General features: G+C 53.0%; 1 long non-coding RNA gene across 2 annotated transcripts; it reads left to right on the top strand.

The window, feature by feature from the left end:
- Window positions 1–244: 244 nt before the first annotated feature.
- Window positions 245–15,029, top strand: LOC134757164 (uncharacterized). Of its 2 annotated transcripts, none has more exons than XR_010130847.1 (9): window positions 245–351; window positions 579–636; window positions 730–962; window positions 2,658–2,715; window positions 7,522–7,754; window positions 9,450–9,507; window positions 9,601–9,833; window positions 14,130–14,187; window positions 14,281–15,029. It is a non-coding gene; the product is annotated as an uncharacterized lncRNA (long non-coding RNA). The 2 variants fall into 2 exon arrangements; XR_010130846.1 differs by lacking the exon at window positions 2,658–2,715 and adding an exon at window positions 7,371–7,428.
- The last annotated feature ends 4,682 nt before the right edge of the window (window positions 15,030–19,711 follow it).

Raw genomic sequence — 19,711 nt, forward strand, 5'->3', positions numbered from 1 at the left:
GGGTTTTTGGGTCAGGGCCTGGGCCCAGGGTTAGGTTTTTAGGGTCAGGGCCCAGGGTTAGGGTTTTAGGGTCAGGGCCCAGGGTTAGGGTTTTAGGGTCAGGACCCAGGATTAGGGTTTTAGGGTCAGGGCCCAGGGTTAGGGTGATTTCCAGGAAGTGACCTCACAGTGACTCAAGCTACCACTTACTGTTGATTGTGATGAAATGCCAGCTGAGGCACATGCCTTGGGAGCTAAGTGGTTGCTGCCCTTGACTACTATGAAGACTGGTGTGGGAAGGGTCCCTTTGGATGCACTTGAGCAGGGGTCCCCAACCCCTGAGCCATAGAGCTGTAAGGAGCCACACAGCAGGTGAGTGGTGTCGAGTGAGGGAGTGAGGGAAGCTTCGTCTGTATTTACAGCCACTCCCCTTTGCTCACATTCCCGCCTGAGCTCCACCTTCTCAGAGGAGCAGCAGCATTAGATTCTCATAGGAGAACGCACCCTGTTGTGAACCGTGCATGTGAGGGATCTAGGTTGCGCTGTGCTTATGAGAATCTAATACCTATTGATCTGTCACTTTCTCCCATCACGCTCAGGTGGGACCATCCAGTTTCAGGAAAACAAGCTTAACACGCCCACTGATTCTACATTATGGTGAGTTCTATAATTATTTTATTATATATTCCAGTGTAATAATGGAAATGAAGTGCCTAATCAATGTAAATGTGCTTAAATCTTTTGGCCCAGCTCCTACCTCCCGGCAGCCTCGCCAGGCCCAGAACTCTCTCCAGTCAGCCTCTACAGACCAAGCTCATGACTCACAATGGCCTATTTAGGCCCATACCCTACCTCACGGCAGTCTCCGCAGATGAGCCTACTGCCTCACAACAGCCTCCACAGGCACAGCTCCATCGTTACAATGGCCTCTTCAGACCCAGCTCCTGCCTCCCAGCCTTCTATCCAGGCCCTGAACTTTCTCCGTAAGTTGAGGTAGCTGGGACTGTAGGTATACATGACGATACTTGGCTAATTTTTAAATTGTTTTGCAGACATGGGGTCTCACTTTGTTAGCCAGGCTGCTGTCAAACTAATGGCCTCAAGTGACCCTTCCACCCCTGCCTCCCATCCTCGAGGTATGTGCCACCACAAGGGGCACTTGTTCAATTTTCTAAAGAAAAAATTTCTAAAGTAAGGCTGTGGGATGATGGCAGGAAGATAGAAAAACAGAAGAATAAGTTAAAATGACTTATTCACACATATTCTTTTGACAGCAAGAAGAACTGTTAGTATATACATTCCTTACAAACAAACAAACGGCAGATAAACAATGTTGTATAGGAACTTCAACACACACTGTACAATATTCCCACTTTGCTGACATAAGTTATGGAAATTTCGTGGTTTCCTTGAGTGTCGCTACCAGTATTTGCTTCTCTGATGATTTTTATCAACTTCCTCATCTGTTAACTTCTCTCCAAGGTATGTCATGTCACGACATACTGCCGCTGCACGAACACGGCCAGTGTCTTCCTATTAAACATGTAGAATGCTTTCCTAATTTCTCTTTTTACTCTCTGTCTTTGTGTTCTGCATTTTCCTTACTTTTATTGTCAGAAACTCCAGAAAGTCAATCGTACTAATTTATCACGATTTGCTTTATTAATTTATACTATGATTATATGGAATTTTGCCCAACAGACCTCATTACAATTTGGGCCAGGGCCCAGGGTTAGGGTTGTTTTAATGTCAGGGCCCAGAGTTAGGGTTGTTTTAGGGTCAGGGCCCAGGGTTAGGGTTGTTTTAGGGTCAGGGCCCAGGGTTAGGGTTGTTTAAGGGTCAGAGCCCAGGGTTAGGGTTGTTTTAGGGTCAGGGCCCAGGGTTAGTGTTGTTTTAGGGTCAGGGCCCAGGGTTAGGGTTGTTTTAGGGTAAGGGCCCAGTGTTAGGGTTGTTTTAGGGTCAGGGCCCAGGGTTGGGGTTGTTTTAGGGTCAAGGCCCAGGGTAGGGTTGTTTTAGGGTCAGGACCCACGGTTAGGGTTTTAGGATCAGGGCCAGGGCCCAGGGTTAGGGTTTTAGGGTCAGGGCCAGGGCCCAGGGTTAGGGTTTTTGGGTCAGGGCCTGGGCCCAGGGTTAGGTTTTTAGGGTGAGGGCCCTGGGTTAGGGTTTTAGGGTCAGGGCCCAGGGTTAGGGTTTTAGGGTCAGGACCCAGGGTTAGGGTTTTAGGGTCAGGGCCCAGGGTTAGGGTGATTTCCAGGAAGTGACCTCACAGTGACTCAAGCTACCACTTACTGTTGATTGTGATGAAATGCCAGCTGAGGCACATGCCTTGGGAGCTAAGTGGTTGCTGCCCTTGACTACTATGAAGACTGGTGTGGGAAGGGTCGCTTTGGATGCACTTGAGCAGGGGTCCCCAACCCCTGAGCCATGGAGCCGTAAGGAGCCACACAGCAGGTGAGTGGTGTCGAGTGAGGGAGTGAGGGAAGCTTCGTCTGTATTTACAGCCACTCCCCTTTGCTCACATTCCCGCCTGAGCTCCACCTTCTCAGATGAGCAGCAGCATTAGATTCTCATAGGAGAACGCACCCTGTTGTGAACCGTGCATGTGAGGGATCTAGGTTGCGCTGTGCTTATGAGAATCTAATACCTATTGATCTGTCACTTTCTCCCATCACGCTCAGGTGGGACCATCCAGTTTCAGGAAAACAAGCTTAACACGCCCACTGATTCTACATTATGGTGAGTTCTATAATTATTTTATTATATATTCCAGTGTAATAATGGAAATGAAGTGCCTAATCAATGTAAATGTGCTTAAATCTTTTGGCCCAGCTCCTACCTCCCGGCAGCCTTGCCAGGCCCAGAACTCTCTCCAGTCAGCCTCTACAGACCAAGCTCATGACTCACAATGGCCTATTTAGGCCCATACCCTACCTCACGGCAGTCTCCGCAGATGAGCCTACTGCCTCACAACAGCCTCCACAGGCACAGCTCCATCGTTACAATGGCCTCTTCAGACCCAGCTCCTGCCTCCCAGCCTTCTCTCCAGGCCCTGAACTTTCTCCGTAAGTTGAGGTAGCTGGGACTGTAGGTATACATGACGATACTTGGCTAATTTTTAAATTGTTTTGCAGACATGGGGTCTCACTTTGTTGGCCAGGCTGGCGTCAAACTAATGGCCTCAAGTGACCCTTCCACCCCTGCCTCCCATCCTCGAGGTATGTGCCACCACTAGGAGCACTTGTTCAATTTTCTAAAGAAAAAATTTCTAAAGTAAGGCTGTGGATGATGGCAGGAAGATCAAAGAAAAACAGAAGAATAAGTTAAAATGACTTATTCACACATATTCTTTTGACAGCAAGAAGAACTGTTAGTATATACATTCCTTACAAACAAACAAACGGCAGATAAACAATGTTGTATAGGAACTTCAACACACACTGTACAATATTCCCACTTTGCTGACATAAGTTATGGAAATTTCGTGGTTTCCTTGAGTGTCGCTACCAGTATTTGCTTCTCTGATGATTTTTATCAACTTCCTCATCTGTTAACTTCTCTCCAAGGTATGTCATGTCACGACATGCTGCCGCTGCACGAACACGGCCAGTGTCTTCCTATTAAACATGTAGAATGCTTTCCTAATTTCTCTTTTTACTCTCTGTCTTTGTGTTCTGCATTTTCCTTACTTTTATTGTCAGAAACTCCAGAAAGTCAATCGTACTAATTTATCACGATTTGCTTTATTAATTTATACTATGATTATATGGAATTTTGCCCAACAGACCTCATTACAATTTGGGCCAGGGCCCAGGGTTAGGGTTGTTTTAATGTCAGGGCCCAGAGTTAGGGTTGTTTTAGGGTCAGGGCCCAGGGTTAGGGTTGTTTTAGGGTCAGGGCCCAGGGTTAGGGTTGTTTAAGGGTCAGGGCCCAGGGTTAGGGTTGTTTTAGGGTCAGGGCCCAGGGTTAGTGTTGTTTTAGGGTCAGGGCCCAGGGTTAGGGTTGTTTTAGGGTAAGGGCCCAGTGTTAGGGTTGTTTTAGGGTCAGGGCCCAGGGTTGGGGTTGTTTTAGGGTCAAGGCCCAGGGTAGGGTTGTTTTAGGGTCAGGACCCACGGTTAGGGTTTTAGGATCAGGGCCAGGGCCCAGGGTTAGGGTTTTAGGGTAAGGGCCAGGGCCCAGGGTTAGGGTTTTAGGCTCAGGGCCAGGGCCCAGGGTTAGGGTTTTAGGCTCAGGGTCAGGGCCCATGGTTAGGGTTGTTTCAGGGTCAGGGCCCAGGGTTAGGGTTTTTTCAGGGTCAGGGCCCAGGGTTAGGGTTGTTTCAGGGTCAGGGCCCTGGGTTAGGGTTGTTTCAGGGTCAGGGCCCAGGGTTAGGGTTGTTTTAGGGTCAGGGCCCGGGGTTAGGCTTGTTTTAGGGTCAGGGCCAGGGCCCTGGGTTAGCTTTGTTTTAGGGTCAGGGCCACGGCCTAGGGTTAGGGTTGTTTTAGGGTCAGGGCCAGGGCCCAAAGTTAGGGTTGTTTTAGGGTCAGGGCCCAGGGTTAGGTTTTTAGGCACTGGTCCAGGGTCCAGGGTTAGGGTTTTAGGCTCAGGGCCAGGGCCCAGGTTTAGGGTTGTTTTAGGGTCGGGGCCAGGGCCCAGGGTTAGGGTTGTTTTAGGGTCATGGCCAGGTCCCAGGATTAGGGTTGTTTTAGGGTCAGGGCCAGGGCCCAGGTTTAGGGTTCTTTTAGGGTCAGGGCCCAGGGTTAGGGTTGTTTTTGGGTCAGGGCCCAGGGTTAGGGTTGTTTTAGTTTCAGGGCGCAGGGTTAGGGTTGTTTTAGGGTCAGGGCCCAGGGTTATGGTTGTTTTAGGGTTAGGGCCCAGGGTTAGGGTTTTAGGCTCAGGGCCAGGGCCCAGGGTTAGGGTTTTAGGCTCAGGGCCAGGGCCCAGGGTTAGGGTTTTAGAGTCAGGGCCAGGGCCCAGGGTTAGGGTTTTAGGGTCAGGGCCAGGGCCCAGGGTTAGGGTTTTAGGCTCCGGGCCAGGGCCCAGGGTTAGGGTTTTAGGCTCAGGGCCAGGTCCCACGGTTAGGGTTTTAGGGTCAGGGCCAGGGCCCAGGGTTAGGGTTATAGGCTCAGGGCCAGGGCCCAGGGTTAGGGTTTTAGGCTCAGGACCAGGGCCCAGGGTTAGGGTTTTAGGGTCAGGGCCAGGGCCCAGGGTTAGGGTTTTAGGCTCAGGGTCAGGGCCCAGGGTTAGGGTTTTAGGATCAGTGTCAGGGCCCAGGGTTAGGGTTTTAGGGTCAGGGCCAGGGCGCTGGGTTAGGCTTGTTTTAGGGTCAGGGTCAGGTTCCAGGGTTAGGGTTGTTTTAGGCTCAGGGCCAGGGCCCAGGGTTAGCGTTGTTATAGGGTCAGGGCCCAGGGTTAGTGTTGTTTTAGGGTCAGGGCCCAGGGTTAGGGTTGTTTTAGGTCAGGGCCAGGGCCCAGGATTAGGGTTGTTTTAGGGTCAGGGCCAGGGCCCAGGGTTAGGGTTGTTTCAGGGTCAGGGACAGGGCCCTGGGTTAGGGTTGTTTTAGAGTCAGGGCCAGGGCCCAGGGTTAGGCTTGTTTTAGATTCAGGACCTGGGCCCAGGGTTAGGCTTGTTTTAGTGCAAGGGCCCAGGGTTAGGGTTGTTTTAGGGTCAGGGCCAGGGCCCAGGGTTAGGGTTGTTTTAGGTCATGGCCAGGCCCCAGGGATAGGGTTGTTTTAGGGTCAGGGCCCAGGGTTAGGGTTGTTTTAGGGTCAGGGCACAGGGTTAGGGTTGCTTTAGGGTCAGGGCCCGGGGTTATGGTTGTTTTAGGGTCAGGGCCAGGGCCCAGGGTTAGCTTTGTTTTAGGGTCAGGCCCACGGCCTAGGGTTAGGGTTGTTTTAGGGTCTGGGCCAGGGCCCAAAGTTAGGGTTGTTTTATGTTCAGGGCCCAGGGTTAGGTTTTTAGGCACTGGTCCAGGGTCCAGAGTTAGGGTTTTAGGCTCAGGGCCAGGGCCCATGTTTAGGGTTGTTTTAGGGTCGGGGACAGGGCCCAGGGTTAGGGTTGTTTTAGGGTCATGGCCAGGTCCCAGGATTAGGGTTGTTTTAGGGTCAGGGCCAGGGCCCAGGTTTAGGGTTCTTTTAGGGTCAGGGCCCAGTTTTAGGGTTGTTTTTGGGTCAGTTCCCAGGGTTAGGGTTGTTTTAGTTTCAGGGCGCAGGGTTAGGGTTGTTTTAGGGTCAGGGCCCATGGTTATGGTTGTTTTAGGGTTAGGGCCCAGGGTTAGGGTTTTAGGCTCAGGGCCAGGGCCCAGGGTTAGGGTTTTAGGCTCAGGGCCAGGGCCCAGGGTTAGGGTTTTAGAGTCAGGGCCAGGGCCCAGGGTTAGGGTTTTAGGCTCAGGGCCAGGGCCCAGGGTTAAGGTTTTAGGCTCAGGGCCAGGGCCCAGGGTTAGGGTTTTAGGCTCAGGGCCAGGTCCCACGGTTAGGGTTTTAGGGTCAGGGCCAGGGCCCAGGGTTAGGGTTTTAGGCTTAGGGCCAGGGCCCAGGGTTAGGGTTTTAGGCTCAGGACCAGGTCCCAGGGTTAGGGTTTTAGGGTCAGGGCCAGGGCCCAGGGTTAGGGTTTTAGGCTCAGGGTCAGGGCCCAGGGTTAGGGTTTTAGGATCAGTGTCAGGGCCCAGGGTTAGGGTTTTAGGGTCAGGGCCAGGGCGCTGGGTTAGGGTTTTAGGGTTATGGCCAGTGCCCAGGGTTAGGGTTTTAGGGTCAGGGCCTGGGCCCAGGGTTAGGGTTTTAGGGTCATGGCCAGGGCCCAGGGTTAGGGTTTTAGGGTCAGGGCCAGGGCCCAGGGTTAGGGTTTTTGGGTCAGGGCCTGGGCCCAGGGTTAGGTTTTTAGGGTCAGGGCCCAGGGTTAGGGTTTTAGGGTCAGGGCCCAGGGTTAGGGTTTTAGGGTCAGGACCCAGGGTTAGGGTTTTAGGGTCAGGGCCCAGGGTTAGGGTGATTTCCAGGAAGTGACCTCACAGTGACTCAAGCTACCACTTACTGTTGATTGTGATGAAATGCCAGCTGAGGCACATGCCTTGGGAGCTAAGTGGTTGCTGCCCTTGACTACTATGAAGACTGGTGTGGGAAGGGTCCCTTTGGATGCACTTGAGCAGGGGTCCCCAACCCCTGAGCCATAGAGCTGTAAGGAGCCACACAGCAGGTGAGTGGTGTCGAGTGAGGGAGTGAGGGAAGCTTCGTCTGTATTTACAGCCACTCCCCTTTGCTCACATTCCCGCCTGAGCTCCACCTTCTCAGAGGAGCAGCAGCATTAGATTCTCATAGGAGAACGCACCCTGTTGTGAACCGTGCATGTGAGGGATCTAGGTTGCGCTGTGCTTATGAGAATCTAATACCTATTGATCTGTCACTTTCTCCCATCACGCTCAGGTGGGACCATCCAGTTTCAGGAAAACAAGCTTAACACGCCCACTGATTCTACATTATGGTGAGTTCTATAATTATTTTATTATATATTCCAGTGTAATAATGGAAATGAAGTGCCTAATCAATGTAAATGTGCTTAAATCTTTTGGCCCAGCTCCTACCTCCCGGCAGCCTCGCCAGGCCCAGAACTCTCTCCAGTCAGCCTCTACAGACCAAGCTCATGACTCACAATGGCCTATTTAGGCCCATACCCTACCTCACGGCAGTCTCCGCAGATGAGCCTACTGCCTCACAACAGCCTCCACAGGCACAGCTCCATCGTTACAATGGCCTCTTCAGACCCAGCTCCTGCCTCCCAGCCTTCTATCCAGGCCCTGAACTTTCTCCGTAAGTTGAGGTAGCTGGGACTGTAGGTATACATGACGATACTTGGCTAATTTTTAAATTGTTTTGCAGACATGGGGTCTCACTTTGTTAGCCAGGCTGCTGTCAAACTAATGGCCTCAAGTGACCCTTCCACCCCTGCCTCCCATCCTCGAGGTATGTGCCACCACAAGGGGCACTTGTTCAATTTTCTAAAGAAAAAATTTCTAAAGTAAGGCTGTGGGATGATGGCAGGAAGATAGAAAAACAGAAGAATAAGTTAAAATGACTTATTCACACATATTCTTTTGACAGCAAGAAGAACTGTTAGTATATACATTCCTTACAAACAAACAAACGGCAGATAAACAATGTTGTATAGGAACTTCAACACACACTGTACAATATTCCCACTTTGCTGACATAAGTTATGGAAATTTCGTGGTTTCCTTGAGTGTCGCTACCAGTATTTGCTTCTCTGATGATTTTTATCAACTTCCTCATCTGTTAACTTCTCTCCAAGGTATGTCATGTCACGACATACTGCCGCTGCACGAACACGGCCAGTGTCTTCCTATTAAACATGTAGAATGCTTTCCTAATTTCTCTTTTTACTCTCTGTCTTTGTGTTCTGCATTTTCCTTACTTTTATTGTCAGAAACTCCAGAAAGTCAATCGTACTAATTTATCACGATTTGCTTTATTAATTTATACTATGCTTATATGGAATTTTGCCCAACAGACCTCATTACAATTTGGGCCAGGGCCCAGGGTTAGGGTTGTTTTAATGTCAGGGCCCAGAGTTAGGGTTGTTTTAGGGTCAGGGCCCAGGGTTAGGGTTGTTTTAGGGTCAGGGCCCAGGGTTAGGGTTGTTTAAGGGTCAGGGCCCAGGGTTAGGGTTGTTTTAGGGTCAGGGCCCAGGGTTAGTGTTGTTTTAGGGTCAGGGCCCAGGGTTAGGGTTGTTTTAGGGTAAGGGCCCAGTGTTAGGGTTGTTTTAGGGTCAGGGCCCAGGGTTGGGGTTGTTTTAGGGTCAAGGCCCAGGGTAGGGTTGTTTTAGGGTCAGGACCCACGGTTAGGGTTTTAGGATCAGGGCCAGGGCCCAGGGTTAGGGTTTTAGGGTCAGGGCCAGGGCCCAGGGTTAGGGTTTTTGGGTCAGGGCCTGGGCCCAGGGTTAGGTTTTTAGGGTGAGGGCCCAGGGTTAGGGTTTTAGGGTCAGGGCCCAGGGTTAGGGTTTTAGGGTCAGGACCCAGGGTTAGGGTTTTAGGGTCAGGGCCCAGGGTTAGGGTGATTTCCAGGAAGTGACCTCACAGTGACTCAAGCTACCACTTACTGTTGATTGTGATGAAATGCCAGCTGAGGCACATGCCTTGGGAGCTAAGTGGTTGCTGCCCTTGACTACTATGAAGACTGGTGTGGGAAGGGTCGCTTTGGATGCACTTGAGCAGGGGTCCCCAACCCCTGAGCCATGGAGCCGTAAGGAGCCACACAGCAGGTGAGTGGTGTCGAGTGAGGGAGTGAGGGAAGCTTCGTCTGTATTTACAGCCACTCCCCTTTGCTCACATTCCCGCCTGAGCTCCACCTTCTCAGATGAGCAGCAGCATTAGATTCTCATAGGAGAACGCACCCTGTTGTGAACCGTGCATGTGAGGGATCTAGGTTGCGCTGTGCTTATGAGAATCTAATACCTATTGATCTGTCACTTTCTCCCATCACGCTCAGGTGGGACCATCCAGTTTCAGGAAAACAAGCTTAACACGCCCACTGATTCTACATTATGGTGAGTTCTATAATTATTTTATTATATATTCCAGTGTAATAATGGAAATGAAGTGCCTAATCAATGTAAATGTGCTTAAATCTTTTGGCCCAGCTCCTACCTCCCGGCAGCCTCGCCAGGCCCAGAACTCTCTCCAGTCAGCCTCTACAGACCAAGCTCATGACTCACAATGGCCTATTTAGGCCCATACCCTACCTCACGGCAGTCTCCGCAGATGAGCCTACTGCCTCACAACAGCCTCCACAGGCACAGCTCCATCGTTACAATGGCCTCTTCAGACCCAGCTCCTGCCTCCCAGCCTTCTCTCCAGGCCCTGAACTTTCTCCGTAAGTTGAGGTAGCTGGGACTGTAGGTATACATGACGATACTTGGCTAATTTTTAAATTGTTTTGCAGACATGGGGTCTCACTTTGTTGGCCAGGCTGGCGTCAAACTAATGGCCTCAAGTGACCCTTCCACCCCTGCCTCCCATCCTCGAGGTATGTGCCACCACTAGGAGCACTTGTTCAATTTTCTAAAGAAAAAATTTCTAAAGTAAGGCTGTGGATGATGGCAGGAAGATCAAAGAAAAACAGAAGAATAAGTTAAAATGACTTATTCACACATATTCTTTTGACAGCAAGAAGAACTGTTAGTATATACATTCCTTACAAACAAACAAACGGCAGATAAACAATGTTGTATAGGAACTTCAACACACACTGTACAATATTCCCACTTTGCTGACATAAGTTATGGAAATTTCGTGGTTTCCTTGAGTGTCGCTACCAGTATTTGCTTCTCTGATGATTTTTATCAACTTCCTCATCTGTTAACTTCTCTCCAAGGTATGTCATGTCACGACATGCTGCCGCTGCACGAACACGGCCAGTGTCTTCCTATTAAACATGTAGAATGCTTTCCTAATTTCTCTTTTTACTCTCTGTCTTTGTGTTCTGCATTTTCCTTACTTTTATTGTCAGAAACTCCAGAAAGTCAATCGTACTAATTTATCACGATTTGCTTTATTAATTTATACTATGATTATATGGAATTTTGCCCAACAGACCTCATTACAATTTGGGCCAGGGCCCAGGGTTAGGGTTGTTTTAATGTCAGGGCCCAGAGTTAGGGTTGTTTTAGGGTCAGGGCCCAGGGTTAGGGTTGTTTTAGGGTCAGGGCCCAGGGTTAGGGTTGTTTAAGGGTCAGGGCCCAGGGTTAGGGTTGTTTTAGGGTCAGGGCCCAGGGTTAGTGTTGTTTTAGGGTCAGGGCCCAGGGTTAGGGTTGTTTTAGGGTAAGGGCCCAGTGTTAGGGTTGTTTTAGGGTCAGGGCCCAGGGTTGGGGTTGTTTTAGGGTCAAGGCCCAGGGTAGGGTTGTTTTAGGGTCAGGACCCACGGTTAGGGTTTTAGGATCAGGGCCAGGGCCCAGGGTTAGGGTTTTAGGGTAAGGGCCAGGGCCCAGGGTTAGGGTTTTAGGCTCAGGGCCAGGGCCCAGGGTTAGGGTTTTAGGCTCAGGGTCAGGGCCCATGGTTAGGGTTGTTTCAGGGTCAGGGCCCAGGGTTAGGGTTTTTTCAGGGTCAGGGCCCAGGGTTAGGGTTGTTTCAGGGTCAGGGCCCTGGGTTAGGGTTGTTTCAGGGTCAGGGCCCAGGGTTAGGGTTGTTTTAGGGTCAGGGCCCGGGGTTAGGCTTGTTTTAGGGTCAGGGCCAGGGCCCTGGGTTAGCTTTGTTTTAGGGTCAGGGCCACGGCCTAGGGTTAGGGTTGTTTTAGGGTCAGGGCCAGGGCCCAAAGTTAGGGTTGTTTTAGGGTCAGGGCCCAGGGTTAGGTTTTTAGGCACTGGTCCAGGGTCCAGGGTTAGGGTTTTAGGCTCAGGGCCAGGGCCCAGGTTTAGGGTTGTTTTAGGGTCGGGGCCAGGGCCCAGGGTTAGGGTTGTTTTAGGGTCATGGCCAGGTCCCAGGATTAGGGTTGTTTTAGGGTCAGGGCCAGGGCCCAGGTTTAGGGTTCTTTTAGGGTCAGGGCCCAGGGTTAGGGTTGTTTTTGGGTCAGGGCCCAGGGTTAGGGTTGTTTTAGTTTCAGGGCGCAGGGTTAGGGTTGTTTTAGGGTCAGGGCCCAGGGTTATGGTTGTTTTAGGGTTAGGGCCCAGGGTTAGGGTTTTAGGCTCAGGGCCAGGGCCCAGGGTTAGGGTTTTAGGCTCAGGGCCAGGGCCCAGGGTTAGGGTTTTAGAGTCAGGGCCAGGGCCCAGGGTTAGGGTTTTAGGGTCAGGGCCAGGGCCCAGGGTTAGGGTTTTAGGCTCCGGGCCAGGGCCCAGGGTTAGGGTTTTAGGCTCAGGGCCAGGTCCCACGGTTAGGGTTTTAGGGTCAGGGCCAGGGCCCAGGGTTAGGGTTATAGGCTCAGGGCCAGGGCCCAGGGTTAGGGTTTTAGGCTCAGGACCAGGGCCCAGGGTTAGGGTTTTAGGGTCAGGGCCAGGGCCCAGGGTTAGGGTTTTAGGCTCAGGGTCAGGGCCCAGGGTTAGGGTTTTAGGATCAGTGTCAGGGCCCAGGGTTAGGGTTTTAGGGTCAGGGCCAGGGCGCTGGGTTAGGCTTGTTTTAGGGTCAGGGTCAGGTTCCAGGGTTAGGGTTGTTTTAGGCTCAGGGCCAGGGCCCAGGGTTAGCGTTGTTATAGGGTCAGGGCCCAGGGTTAGTGTTGTTTTAGGGTCAGGGCCCAGGGTTAGGGTTGTTTTAGGTCAGGGCCAGGGCCCAGGATTAGGGTTGTTTTAGGGTCAGGGCCAGGGCCCAGGGTTAGGGTTGTTTCAGGGTCAGGGACAGGGCCCTGGGTTAGGGTTGTTTTAGAGTCAGGGCCAGGGCCCAGGGTTAGGCTTGTTTTAGATTCAGGACCTGGGCCCAGGGTTAGGCTTGTTTTAGTGCAAGGGCCCAGGGTTAGGGTTGTTTTAGGGTCAGGGCCAGGGCCCAGGGTTAGGGTTGTTTTAGGTCATGGCCAGGCCCCAGGGATAGGGTTGTTTTAGGGTCAGGGCCCAGGGTTAGGGTTGTTTTAGGGTCAGGGCACAGGTTTAGGGTTGCTTTAGGGTCAGGGCCCGGGGTTATGGTTGTTTTAGGGTCAGGGCCAGGGCCCAGGGTTAGCTTTGTTTTAGGGTCAGGCCCACGGCCTAGGGTTAGGGTTGTTTTAGGGTCTGGGCCAGGGCCCAAAGTTAGGGTTGTTTTATGTTCAGGGCCCAGGGTTAGGTTTTTAGGCACTGGTCCAGGGTCCAGAGTTAGGGTTTTAGGCTCAGGGCCAGGGCCCATGTTTAGGGTTGTTTTAGGGTCGGGGACAGGGCCCAGGGTTAGGGTTGTTTTAGGGTCATGGCCAGGTCCCAGGATTAGGGTTGTTTTAGGGTCAGGGCCAGGGCCCAGGTTTAGGGTTCTTTTAGGGTCAGGGCCCAGTTTTAGGGTTGTTTTTGGGTCAGTTCCCAGGGTTAGGGTTGTTTTAGTTTCAGGGCGCAGGGTTAGGGTTGTTTTAGGGTCAGGGCCCATGGTTATGGTTGTTTTAGGGTTAGGGCCCAGGGTTAGGGTTTTAGGCTCAGGGCCAGGGCCCAGGGTTAGGGTTTTAGGCTCAGGGCCAGGGCCCAGGGTTAGGGTTTTAGAGTCAGGGCCAGGGCCCAGGGTTAGGGTTTTAGGCTCAGGGCCAGGGCCCAGGGTTAAGGTTTTAGGCTCAGGGCCAGGGCCCAGGGTTAGGGTTTTAGGCTCAGGGCCAGGTCCCACGGTTAGGGTTTTAGGGTCAGGGCCAGGGCCCAGGGTTAGGGTTTTAGGCTTAGGGCCAGGGCCCAGGGTTAGGGTTTTAGGCTCAGGACCAGGTCCCAGGGTTAGGGTTTTAGGGTCAGGGCCAGGGCCCAGGGTTAGGGTTTTAGGCTCAGGGTCAGGGCCCAGGGTTAGGGTTTTAGGATCAGTGTCAGGGCCCAGGGTTAGGGTTTTAGGGTCAGGGCCAGGGCGCTGGGTTAGGGTTTTAGGGTTATGGCCAGTGCCCAGGGTTAGGGTTTTAGGGTCAGGGCCTGGGCCCAGGGTTAGGGTTTTAGGGTCATGGCCAGGGCCCAGGGTTAGGGTTTTTGGGTCAGGGCCTGGGCCCAGGGTTAGGTTTTTAGGGTCAGGGCCCAGGGTTAGGGTTTTAGGGTCAGGGCCCAGGGTTAGGGTTTTAGGGTCAGGACCCAGGGTTAGGGTTTTAGGGTCAGGGCCCAGGGTTAGGGTGATTTCCAGGAAGTGACCTCACAGTGACTCAAGCTACCACTTACTGTTGATTGTGATGAAATGCCAGCTGAGGCACATGCCTTGGGAGCTAAGTGGTTGCTGCCCTTGACTACTATGAAGACTGGTGTGGGAAGGGTCCCTTTGGATGCACTTGAGCAGGGGTCCCCAACCCCTGAGCCATAGAGCTGTAAGGAGCCACACAGCAGGTGAGTGGTGTCGAGTGAGGGAGTGAGGGAAGCTTCGTCTGTATTTACAGCCACTCCCCTTTGCTCACATTCCCGCCTGAGCTCCACCTTCTCAGAGGAGCAGCAGCATTAGATTCTCATAGGAGAACGCACCCTGTTGTGAACCGTGCATGTGAGGGATCTAGGTTGCGCTGTGCTTATGAGAATCTAATACCTATTGATCTGTCACTTTCTCCCATCACGCTCAGGTGGGACCATCCAGTTTCAGGAAAACAAGCTTAACACGCCCACTGATTCTACATTATGGTGAGTTCTATAATTATTTTATTATATATTCCAGTGTAATAATGGAAATGAAGTGCCTAATCAATGTAAATGTGCTTAAATCTTTTGGCCCAGCTCCTACCTCCCGGCAGCCTCGCCAGGCCCAGAACTCTCTCCAGTCAGCCTCTACAGACCAAGCTCATGACTCACAATGGCCTATTTAGGCCCATACCCTACCTCACGGCAGTCTCCGCAGATGAGCCTACTGCCTCACAACAGCCTCCACAGGCACAGCTCCATCGTTACAATGGCCTCTTCAGACCCAGCTCCTGCCTCCCAGCCTTCTATCCAGGCCCTGAACTTTCTCCGTAAGTTGAGGTAGCTGGGACTGTAGGTATACATGACGATACTTGGCTAATTTTTAAATTGTTTTGCAGACATGGGGTCTCACTTTGTTAGCCAGGCTGCTGTCAAACTAATGGCCTCAAGTGACCCTTCCACCCCTGCCTCCCATCCTCGAGGTATGTGCCACCACAAGGGGCACTTGTTCAATTTTCTAAAGAAAAAATTTCTAAAGTAAGGCTGTGGGATGATGGCAGGAAGATAGAAAAACAGAAGAATAAGTTAAAATGACTTATTCACACATATTCTTTTGACAGCAAGAAGAACTGTTAGTATATACATTCCTTACAAACAAACAAACGGCAGATAAACAATGTTGTATAGGAACTTCAACACACACTGTACAATATTCCCACTTTGCTGACATAAGTTATGGAAATTTCGTGGTTTCCTTGAGTGTCGCTACCAGTATTTGCTTCTCTGATGATTTTTATCAACTTCCTCATCTGTTAACTTCTCTCCAAGGTATGTCATGTCACGACATACTGCCGCTGCACGAACACGGCCAGTGTCTTCCTATTAAACATGTAGAATGCTTTCCTAATTTCTCTTTTTACTCTCTGTCTTTGTGTTCTGCATTTTCCTTACTTTTATTGTCAGAAACTCCAGAAAGTCAATCGTACTAATTTATCACGATTTGCTTTATTAATTTATACTATGATTATATGGAATTTTGCCCAACAGACCTCATTACAATTTGGGCCAGGGCCCAGGGTTAGGGTTGTTTTAATGTCAGGGCCCAGAGTTAGGGTTGTTTTAGGGTCAGGGCCCAGGGTTAGGGTTGTTTTAGGGTCAGGGCCCAGGGTTAGGGTTGTTTAAGGGTCAGGGCCCAGGGTTAGGGTTGTTTTAGGGTCAGGGCCCAGGGTTAGTGTTGTTTTAGGGTCAGGGCCCAGGGTTAGGGTTGTTTTAGGGTAAGGGCCCAGTGTTAGGGTTGTTTTAGGGTCAGGGCCCAGGGTTGGGGTTGTTTTAGGGTCAAGGCCCAGGGTAGGGTTGTTTTAGGGTCAGGACCCACGGTTAGGGTTTTAGGATCAGGGCCAGGGCCCAGGGTTAGGGTTTTAGGGTAAGGGCCAGGGCCCAGGGTTAGGGTTTTAGGCTCAGGGCCAGGGCCCAGGGTTAGGGTTTTAGGCTCAGGGTCAGGGCCCATGGTTAGGGTTGTTTCAGGGTCAGGGCCCAGGGTTAGGGTTTTTTCAGGGTCAGGGCCCAGGGTTAGGGTTGTTTCAGGGTCAGGGCCCTGGGTTAGGGTTGTTTCAGGGTCAGGGCCCAGGGTTAGGGTTGTTTTAGGGTCAGGGCCCGGGGTTAGGCTTGTTTTAGGGTCAGGGCCAGGGCCCTGGGTTAGCTTTGTTTTAGGGTCAGGGCCACGGCCTAGGGTTAGGGTTGTTTTAGGGTCAGGGCCAGGGCCCAAAGTTAGGGTTGTTTTAGGGTCAGGGCCCAGGGTTAGGTTTTTAGGCACTGGTCCAGGGTCCAGGGTTAGGGTTTTAGGCTCAGGGCCAGGGCCCAGGTTTAGGGTTGTTTTAGGGTCGGGGCCAGGGCCCAGGGTTAGGGTTGTTTTAGGGTCATGGCCAGGTCCCAGGATTAGGGTTGTTTTAGGGTCAGGGCCAGGGCCCAGGTTTAGGGTTCTTTTAGGGTCAGGGCCCAGGGTTAGGGTTGTTTTTGGGTCAGGGCCCAGGGTTAGGGTTGTTTTAGTTTCAGGGCGCAGGGTTAGGGTTGTTTTAGGGTCAGGGCCCAGGGTTATGGTTGTTTTAGGGTTAGGGCCCAGGGTTAGGGTTTTAGGCTCAGGGCCAGGGCCCAGGGTTAGGGTTTTAGGCTCAGGGCCAGGGCCCAGGGTTAGGGTTTTAGAGTCAGGGCCAGGGCCCAGGGTTAGGGTTTTAGGGTCAGGGCCAGGGCCCAGGGTTAGGGTTTTAGGCTCCGGGCCAGGGCCCAGGGTTAGGGTTTTAGGCTCAGGGCCAGGTCCCACGGTTAGGGTTTTAGGGTCAGGGCCAGGGCCCAGGGTTAGGGTTATAGGCTCAGGGCCAGGGCCCAGGGTTAGGGTTTTAGGCTCAGGACCAGGGCCCAGGGTTAGGGTTTTAGGGTCAGGGCCAGGGCCCAGGGTTAGGGTTTTAGGCTCAGGGTCAGGGCCCAGGGTTAGGGTTTTAGGATCAGTGTCAGGGCCCAGGGTTAGGGTTTTAGGGTCAGGGCCAGGGCGCTGGGTTAGGCTTGTTTTAGGGTCAGGGTCAGGTTCCAGGGTTAGGGTTGTTTTAGGCTCAGGGCCAGGGCCCAGGGTTAGCGTTGTTATAGGGTCAGGACCTGGGCCCAGGGTTAGGCTTGTTTTAGTGCCAGGGCCCAGGGTTCGGGTTGTTTTAGGGTCAGGGCCAGGGCCCAGGGTCAGGGTTGTTTTAGGTCAGGGCCAGGGCCCAGCATTAGGGTTGTTTTAGGTCATGGCCAGGGCCCAGGTTTGGGGTTGTTTTAGGGTCTGGGCCAGGGCCCAGGGTTAGGGTTGTTTTAGGGTCAGGGCCAGGGCCCAGGGTTAAGTTTTTTTTACGGTCAGGTCCAGGGCCCAGGGTTATTCTTGTTTTAGGGTCAGGGCCAGGGCCCAGGGTTAGGCTTGTTTTAGGGTCAGGGCCAGGGCCCAGTGTTAGGCTTGTTTTAGGGTCAGGGCCAGGGCCCAGGGATAGGGTTGTTTTAGGGTCAGGGCCAGGGCCCAGTGTTAGGCTTGTTTTAGGGAAAGGGCCAGGGCCCAGGGTTAGGCTTGTTTTAGGGTCAGGGCCAGGGCCCAGGGTTAGGCTTGTTTTAGGGTCAGGGCCAGGGCCCAGGGTTAGGGTTGTTTTAGGGTCAGGGCCACGGCCCAGGGTTAGGGTTGTTTTAGGGTCAGGGCCAGGGCCCAGGGTTAGGCTTGTTTTAGGGTGAGGGCTAGGGCCCAGGGTTAGGCTTGTTTTAGGGTCAGGGCCAGGTCCCAGGATTAGGGTTGTTTTAGGGTCAGGGCCAGGGCCCAGGTTTAGGGTTCTTTTAGGGTCAGGGCCCAGGGTTAGGGTTGTTTTTGGGTCAGGGCCCAGGGTTAGGGTTGTTTTAGTTTCAGGGCGCAGGGTTAGGGTTGTTTTAGGGTCAGGGCCCAGGGTTATGGTTGTTTTACGGTTATGGCCCAGGGTTAGGGTTTTAGGCTCAGGTCCAGGGCCCAGGGTTAGGGTTTTAGGCTCAGGGCCAGGGCCCAGGGTTAGGGTTTTAGAGTCAGGGCCAGGGCCCAGGGGTAGGGTTTTAGGGTCAGGGCCAGGGCCCAGGGTTAGGGTTTTAGGCTCAGGGCCAGGGCCCAGGGTTAGGGTTTTAGGCTCAGGGCCAGGTCCCACGGTTAGGGTTTTAGGGTCAGGGCCAGGGCCCAGGGTTAGGGTTTTAGGCTCAGGGCCAGGGCCCAGGGTTAGGGTTTTAGGCTCAGGACCAGGGCCCAGGGTTAGGGTTTTAGGGTCAGGGCCAGGGCCCAGGGTTAGGGTTTTAGGCTCAGGGTCAGGGCCCAGGGTTAGGGTTTTAGGATCAGTGTCAGGGCCCAGGGTTAGGGTTTTAGGGTCAGGGCCAGGGCGCTGGGTTAGACTTGTTTTAGGGTCACGGCCAGGTTCCAGGGTTAGGGTTGTTTTAGGGTCAGGGCCAGGGCCCAGGGTTAGCGTTGTTATAGGGTCAGGACCTGGGCCCAGGTTTAGGGTTGTTTTAGTGCCAGAGCCCAGGGTTCGGGTTGTTTTAGGGTCAGGGCCAGGGCCCAGGGTCAGGGTTGTTTTAGGTCAGGGCCAGGGCCCAGCATTAGGGTTGTTTTAGGTCATGGCCAGGGCCCAGGTTTGGGGTTGTTTTAGGGTCTGGGCCAGGGCCCAGAGTTAGGGTTGTTTTAGGGTCAGGGCCAGGGCCCAGGGTTAAGTTTTTTTTACGGTCAGGTCCAGGGCCCAGGGTTATTCGTGTTTTAGGGTCAGGGCCAGGGCCCAGGGTTAGGCTTGTTTTAGGGTCAGGGCCAGGGCCCAGTGTTAGGCTTGTTTTAGGGTCAGGGCCAGGGCCCAGGGATAGGGTTGTTTTAGGGTCAGGGCCAGGGCCCAGTGTTAGGCTTGTTTTAGGGAAAGGGCCAGGGCCCAGGGTTAGGCTTGTTTTAGGGTCAGGGCCAGGGCCCAGGGTTAGGCTTGTTTTAGGGTCAGGGCCAGGGCCCAGGGTTAGGGTTGTTTTAGGGTCAGGGCCACGGCCCAGGTGTAGGGTTGTTTTAGGGTCAGGGCCAGGGCCCAGGGTTAGGTTTGTTATAGGGTCAGGGCCAGGGCCCAGGGTTAGGATTGTTTTAGGGTCAGGACGTGGGCCCAGGGTTAGGCTTGTTTTAGGGTCAGGGCCAGGGCCCAGGGATAGGCTTGTTTTAGGGTCAGAGCCAGGGCCCAGTGTTAGGGTTGTTTTAGGGTCAGGGTTAAGGCCAGGTCCCAGGGTTAGGGTTGTTTTAGTGTCAGGGTCAGGGCCCGGGGTTAGGGTTGTTTTACGGTCAGGGCCAGGGCCCAGGGTTAGCTTTGTTTTAGGGTCAGGGCCACGGCCTAGGGATAGGGTTGTTTTAGGGTCAGGGCCAGGGCCCAAAGTTAGGGTTGTTTTAGGGTCAGGGCCCAGGGTTAGGTTTTTAGGCACTGGTCCAGGGTCCAGGGTTAGGGTTTTAGGCTCAGGGCCAGGGCCCAGGGTTAGGGTTTTAGGCTCAGGACCAGGGCCCAGGGTTAGGGTTTTAGGGTCAGGGCCAGGGCCCAGGGTTAGGGTTTTAGGCTCAGGGTCAGGGCCCAGGGTTAGGGTTTTAGGATCAGTGTCAGGGCCCAGGGTTAGGGTTTTAGGGTCAGGGCCAGGGCGCTGGGTTAGGATTGTTTTAGGGTCAGGACGTGGGCCCAGGGTTAGGCTTGTTTTAGGGTCAGGGCCAGGGCCCAGGGATAGGCTTGTTTTAGGGTCAGAGCCAGGGCCCAAAGTTAGGGTTGTTTTAGGGTCAGGGCCCAGGGTTAGGTTTTTAGGCACTGGTCCAGGGTCCAGGGTTAGGGTTTTAGGCTCAGGGCCAGGGCCCAGGTTTAGGGTTGTTTAAGGGTCGGGGCCAGGGCCCAGGGTTAGGGTTGTTTTAGGGTCATGGCCAGGTCCCAGGATTAGTGTTGTTTTAGGGTCAGGGCCAGGGCCCAGAGTTATGGTTGTTTTAGGGTCAGGGCCAGGGCCCAGG

This window comes from Gorilla gorilla, chromosome 15 (genome assembly GCF_029281585.2).
Source record: "Gorilla gorilla gorilla isolate KB3781 chromosome 15, NHGRI_mGorGor1-v2.1_pri, whole genome shotgun sequence".
Taxonomy (NCBI): Eukaryota; Metazoa; Chordata; class Mammalia; order Primates; family Hominidae; genus Gorilla; species Gorilla gorilla.